Source organism: Phasianus colchicus, chromosome 8 (assembly GCF_987193195.1).
Source record: "Phasianus colchicus chromosome 8, bPhaCol1.hap1.1, whole genome shotgun sequence".
NCBI lineage: Eukaryota > Metazoa > Chordata > Aves > Galliformes > Phasianidae > Phasianus > Phasianus colchicus.
In genome coordinates, this window is record NC_143443.1 from 20,170,369 (window position 1) to 20,177,311 (window position 6,943).

A 6,943-nucleotide genomic window follows, 5' to 3' on the forward strand; every position below is an offset into this window, starting at 1 on the left:
CAGTGGTGAGCATGCTTGGATGATCTTTCTAGTTATAGAAGAGATAATAGAGCTGGAGAAAATAGACTGATGTAGAGGCTGGAAGATCCAATTTCATCAGAAATAATCTTTTATTGGAAAAAAAAGAAGGCGGCAACAATGAAGAGCTTAATGAGTACTTTCTCTTAGGCATGCATTTTCTCTGAAGTGGTTGCTTCAGTGGTCACAGGATTTCTTGGCATAAAACTGGGGACTAATGCAAGCATATGCTATGCTCCACTTTTGATCTGAGAAAAAAACACTGTTCAACATTAAATGATCTTATGTTTACTTACAGGCTGAACTCAAATCTGGACTCTCATTCTTCCCCAAACTGCTGAGGAATAAAATCTATTTTGAGAGGTACCTGAGAGGTAACGGAAAGTCCACTCTGAACACAGGAATTGTTTAGTTTCAGCATTTATCAGGAATTTTCTGTCACAGACCACAAGGCGCATCCTTGTGCAGGAGCAAATAGCAGCCTGACAGGTTTCTTTATGAGCTGATGGTTTCCACTGCCTACTGACAGGATTTGAAATACAGAGCGCTAATCACTGTGTAAGGACATGCCAATTTCATCTTGACATAAAGCAAAAATTGCATAAATTCAGCCTATATAGAGAGTTGATACATGTAAGTGAATTAGTGGAGTATGGATTGTGAAGCATAAGGAGACTAATGAACTATTAGCCACAGACAGAAATGTTATCCCAGACAAAAAACAAACATTAGTATGCAATCAGTACTGAATGACCAATTGCTGCTAGTAGGGTCTATGAGAGTAGTCAAAAAGAATTTGTTAAACCAAAATGTTCAAACCTAGAATTTTATATTTTATTTATATTCTTGTACTTCCAGCATTCCATTCAAGCAAAAAAGTCAATTTTTTTTAATAATGAACTTATAATTTTACCTGTGGATTATCCGTACCTCAGGTTACTCTGTTTTTCTCTTTTCAGGTAGTAAGCTATCCAGTACACAACTTTCATGAGTTGAAGGCTATAGCTTAAAGAGTTGTCAGCCCCTCGAGATGCCATAAGTGAGTGTGAAGCCTCCCCCATAATCAGCTCTTGCCTCAAACTGGCTAAAAACCAGCTGGCTGAGCTAGTATATCCAAAACAGACATGGTGCTAATAGAAAAAAACCCTGAGCTATTTTGTTACTACATACAAGCACTATCATTTAAAAACAAATCCCCAGATCATCTGTTGGTCTCCTCTGGTTTTTGATAGCCCAGTAACCACAAAATAGGGGCCACCTTCCCAGAAGGTTGTGCTGTATCTTTACTGGATTTAACATGGTTTACTCCAGTTCACTTAGGATGACAAACAACCATTTTACCCTCTTCTTGACCAGCGCACAGAAAATTTATCTCACTTATGTCCTGACAGCTGTGAGCTGCCAACCATTGAGGCGGCTCATGAAGAGATATCATATAAAGGAGATCCTCCTATAGAAGGCATTGCTAGGTGCATTAATGACCACAGACATCACCATTTTGAAGTTCACAGCCTGCCTCTGCATCAGAAGTAAGCCAATATTTGTCCAAAGCCAACAGAATACAAAAACTCAGCCAGAAGATTTTGCTGTCAGGAACAAGATACTAATATCAGTTCTGCTCAGGGAAGAGAGATGAGAGCATCTGTTCTGAAAAATTCACCAAGTGCTGCTTGTTCTGTGCATGGGTGAGCTTCCTCGATCATCTCTTCCTAGTTTGCAAGGGCAGCTAGCTTCTAGATTTTTGTGAGGCTGAATGACTGTAGTGGTCTCGTCGATCTTAGCATGCTTCCTCCCACATTAGGATGACTTGAGCATGAGGGAGGAAAGGGAATAGCTGCTAACAGTATCTTCAAAAGGACACAAGGTTTTCGTTAGACATAATAGTTCCAAGGGAGAAAGAGGAATCAAGTAACTGTGAAAAGTACCATTCAGAAATAGACAAACTTAGCTGCTGTGAGAGACTGAACACGGAACTGGGAACACCCATCCCCACCAGAGCAAGGCAATACCACCTCCGCAGCTGTACTCCCATGGGGCCACTAGGACCAGGCAAAATACGTGGGGTCAGAAGCTTGCAGGGTTTGGGCCGAGGGCTATAACCTCAGCAACTGCTGGCTCTCCCTTCTCTCTGTACATACAGGGAACGCAAACCCTTCACACCACAAACTATTTGCAACTGCAGCTGCTACGTATTCATAACAAATGTCTGATTGCTAAAATTGTGTGCTGTGAGAGGTGTCATCTTTCGTGTCGCATAGGGACAACTATGTATTCTCCTCTGTGGCTGGGATACTGAGCTGTCACTCTGGAGTCATCCAGGCTCCTGGGTCGGGAGCTGCTGTTACCAAGCAGGAAGGTCAGGCCCCTGCTGATGCCTCCTTTTACCCAGGGGCTGGATTCTAACATTATAGGTATTACCAGACTTTATAGATTATGGATAGCTTCCAGAGCCAGATATCTGCCACTGCTGACTCACTGCATCACAGTCATTTGCAGCCAGAACTGCAAACCACCCAAAAAACCACCAGAGTGTACAGGGATCAGAGTGCAGACTGGTTACAAAGCAATGCCTTCCATGCTTCAGGCCTGGTACATTCATGTGTGCTGATCTCTGCACTGCAGGGATCCAGAGCCCTTGGGACACTTCACTCCAAGCACAAGTGGGTGGTGACACAGTTGTTCTGATCATGTGTCATGTTCAGGCACATCCTGGATGTACTGGACTTAATTAAAACATTTGGAACCATGTTGCTGCATGCACAGTGACAACTTGGCTGTGATTTCCTGGTGCCTATCAGCCAACTAACTGGGAGGTTTCCTCCTGAAGCAGTAGTTTGGCACACACAGTAACCAAATCTGATTGTCTGTCTTTCGTCTTTCTCAAGTTCCAAATCTAGATTTGATGGTCAGTTTGAACTCAGAACCAAAGGCTCCTTCAGATGAGAAGGAAGCATCACTTGGTTTCTCTGCTTTGTGGTATAAAAAAAACACTGGAGCCCAACTCTACTCCTTTGAATGGATGGACACGCTGCATTACACAGCATCTAACTTTAAAAGTTTCTGGGATAATTTTTAAAATGAAGAGAAATCCCACAAGATTTCCTTCTTATTTACAGGGCAAACACTCCCACATAATAAATCCAGCAGCTAAGGGGAGTGGTGGGGGAAGCTGAGCAGTACTCATCCTTAATTTGACTAGCAGCCTCATCAGATGTAAATACCCCTAGTGTATCTGTATCTCATGATGTGTCTGTATCTCATGATCCATAGTACTCTGCACTGACTGTGGTCTATGTGTTAATGACCAGATGGACCAGAGCAAGTTTATGCTATAGGATCAGTGCGAAGAGGCACAGCAAGGTCTGTTATCAGATAAGAGAATGGCCACCTCCTGAAATGGAGTTTAAGTGAGACATGTAGTGAATCTGAGGTATGGCTTTCATGGACATGGGAAGGATCCTTCCCCATTGATGATGGCGCTGAATCTGCATTTATGAATTTCTGAACAGATCATGTTAGGTGGGAATGAAATTCATTCACAATTACATTTCAGAAAGTGACACTCTCAACATGATTCAGCATGAATAGTGCTATACTAAAAATAAAAGAAATGGTGGTTATGGAAACCATACATTACTCTTAGCTATTCTTCTACTATCCCTTTTCTATGTTTCTCTTATGGCCTTTCTAACAGTGAAAGTGAGCTTCTAATCCATATCCTCTCATCCATGATACCATATTCTAGCCTACCACACCCTTCTAACTAAATCCTTTCTTACCTTACGTCATTTATGTTCTTCATCTCTCACCTACATGTTTGAAACCATTTGAGGAATAGTAAATACGTTCATACCACAACACAAAAGACATACATCTGCAGGGCTGCAGCCTGTGGGTAATTCTGATATTAATTTACAAATCACAATGTTCTCCTGTATGACAGCATGATTTTATGTAATCTGTTAACATTCATACCATAGCCTCTTAAAGCATTTGGAAATACCTCTACTTGTGGATTATTTTCACAGAACAGTGTAACAGTGTAATTATTAGAATACTGAGATGCAGCATAAAGATGTTCATCACAGATATTTAGACAGATAACAAACTTTACAAGACACCACTAACTGCGTCCTTTTGTTTTAAATTCCTGGTATCCCTGCACACTGCTAGCAGGCTGTGCTGAGCACACAGGTGTTCCTGCTTAGTATGCCTACCTGCTGCTCTCCTGGCAGGCAGTGAAAAAGAGGAGGGCAGGGGACAGGTGGGTTATATGGAGTGATCAGCCAGAGGGGAAGTAGCTCTGGGTGCTCGTAGTTACAGTAGCAACCTTCTTGCATCTGAGCTGAAGTAAGTGCTGTCTTTGTTTTGAGCTCTGGTTGAGGGAGGACTTCATGGGTTGTTTACAGTAACGTGCTGTTTACTCTGTTTTGTGTCTAATGGTCATGTATAATGGTGCCTCAAAGGAGATGTGCTTTGAGGTTATTTCCTGCGTGTGCTGAGATGTTGTGTGTTTGTATTTTGTTCTTCAACTTATTGCCTTTCCCCAGTGTGATGGACAGAACAATTACATAAAAACTTCTGTAACTTTAAACCACTTGCTGTGCTTTTCCCTAAAGTCTATGATGAGGTTAAATAAGAAGAGAGGATGAATGTGACACTTACAGCTCTAGTAGCAGGAGTGAGAAAGGGGGTGGGATGTGGCTTTAGTTTCTGTGACAGATCACTTGCCAATCTTCTGCAGGAACAGTCCTTTAAGTGGGATGGAAGAAAAGAACCCTACATGCACTTTGTGATGGATCTGTCTTTCTCTGCTGCAGCCTTCTGTAAAAGGTAGGTGTTGTGTGCTGTCAGCTGTGGAAGATGTGCTGACCACAAACCTCCAGGCAGATAAGTGCTTGAGTGGGGTGCAGAGGGGCTCTGCATCTGGCTGGTGCAGGCTGTTCTCTGCCTCTCTATTTCTGCTGGGGGAGAGGTTACTGAGTGCTGGAGGCAGTAAGTTCCTCTGTTACATTATGGAAGAGCAGAGGCTGTTACTGAAAAGCAACTGCTGATGTTAAGCTGTGTTTTGGTTGGGAATGTTCTGGTATTCACTTTAGGATTTAGCCTTAGGTCTCAAGGAATATGAAGTATGTGTACTTGAAATTTCTTCCAGGTGTGGCAGGTATGAAGAAGCCTGTCTTCTTCAGGTGTTTTCTGAATATAATCCTCTACTGGATTCAGAATGCTCTCCCGACACTTCTGCTGCCACTGTAGCTAACAGCAAGTCCAGATCAGAAGTTTAATTTTATTATTGAGATTTAAGGGGAAAAAGGTCTACAAACAGGGCAGGGTACTGTCTACCTTAAATCTGACATAGTACATCGCAACTTTCTCCTCCCTCTCAAATGTACATCCCACAGCATTTCTAAGCTTGATACGTCCTGTGCCTGGATCCTGTCACCTGCAGCAGGTGAGCTGGGCAACCAAATCATGCTGGACTGAAGTTTTCAGCCAGAGTCTTCCTGTGGCTTTGTGGCCTTGTCTATATCCTACTAACAACCTCCTGTATGCCTTGCTCCTGATGCAAGCATCTGTCTGCAGCACAGAGAATCACTTGACTCATGCACACCTTTAGCCTCTACATTCAGCAATAAGACCTGCATTTGCACATTGGCTTAAAGAGGAATGATTTCCATAGCAACAGTGAGGGTATGTGGGATTGTATGAATGCTGCCTCAGATAAACATAAAGCACCTTCTTATGAAATAACTGACTGCACAGGCACTGGGAAAACACTCACAATAGACTATGTGGAAGAAGTGTTGTGTAATGGTAATATTTGAAGCAAAAAATATATTCCTGTTTTGTTTTAGGTTTTACTTCAAATATATACATATATAGATAGATATAGATAGATAGATAGATCTTTGCTACAGGGGATGAGGGAATTTTGCTTTTTCTGTCAACTGTTAGTGAATGCAGCTGGTATAAGATCTGATGTGATTGCTTCAGCAGCACAGTGGTGCTTTTCATGAAGATCCACAGGGATTACCTGAGGTGGGCACTGAGGGGAAGAAATGACAGCTCAGTTGGCCAAGGGGTGGGAAGAAGGCTAGACTGGTAGCCTTTAAATGGGAGGCTGCATTGTTATTGCTAGTGGGCAGACAGGGAGGGAATGCTCTAGTGTGTGGGAGTACTGAGAAACAAAATAGGAAGTATATAAAGGAAAAAATACTTGAGGTTTTGTTTACATGCACATGCCTTTTTCACTTGTTGGGATTGTCCTCCTGCTGTTTTCTGTATTTTTTTTGTTGTTTCACTGTTCTGTTTATATAGCCATGAGTTCACAATGCAGCCTGATGGCTGGGCACCTTTGCCATGCTTCTGAGGGGAAGAAGGGAGAAGAGCTTGTTGTGTTCTGCAGATCCAAGTGTGGTAGAACCTCAGCAGGGTAGGTCCTGCCTGCTCCTCATGAAGCTCAGCAGTTGTGTCCCTGGGCAGGCAGTGTGCCAGCAGTGGTTTTCTGGATACATGACTGTGTCTGCTGGAGTGGGAGCAATCACTGCAGCTCATTATAGGGAGGATGAATAAGAGTAACTGTGCTGATTTCATCGTTTCCTTAGTGAGAAGGCACCTAATAAACAGCAGCACAAGTACCTTCAAAGAAAGCAATTTGGGATGGGAAAAACTGCATGTTTCAGATACTTGGTTTAGCATGTTGACTGTCCTAAACATTAATAAATGTAAGTGTTAGAAATCATGAATCCCATGTTGGAGCCAGTTGATACAGGAGGTCTCTCTGCACAGGCTGTGGAATTTCTGTACCTTCCACAAGCACATCTGGGTAGGCTTGGACAGCCCATCTTTCTAGATCTTTTTTTTTTTTTTCAAATTTTATTAATCAATTGCTTGTCCTGACAGAACTTATTCACTTAAACTTCCA

At 42.4% G+C, this 6,943-nt stretch overlaps 1 long non-coding RNA gene across 1 annotated transcript; it reads left to right on the top strand.

The window, feature by feature from the left end:
• Positions 1–4,309: 4,309 nt before the first annotated feature.
• On the top strand, positions 4,310–6,672 carry LOC149917061 (uncharacterized). The gene is made up of 3 exons (XR_016468557.1): positions 4,310–4,368; positions 4,763–4,851; positions 6,337–6,672. It is a non-coding gene; the product is annotated as an uncharacterized LOC149917061 (long non-coding RNA).
• Positions 6,673–6,943: the final 271 nt, after the last annotated feature.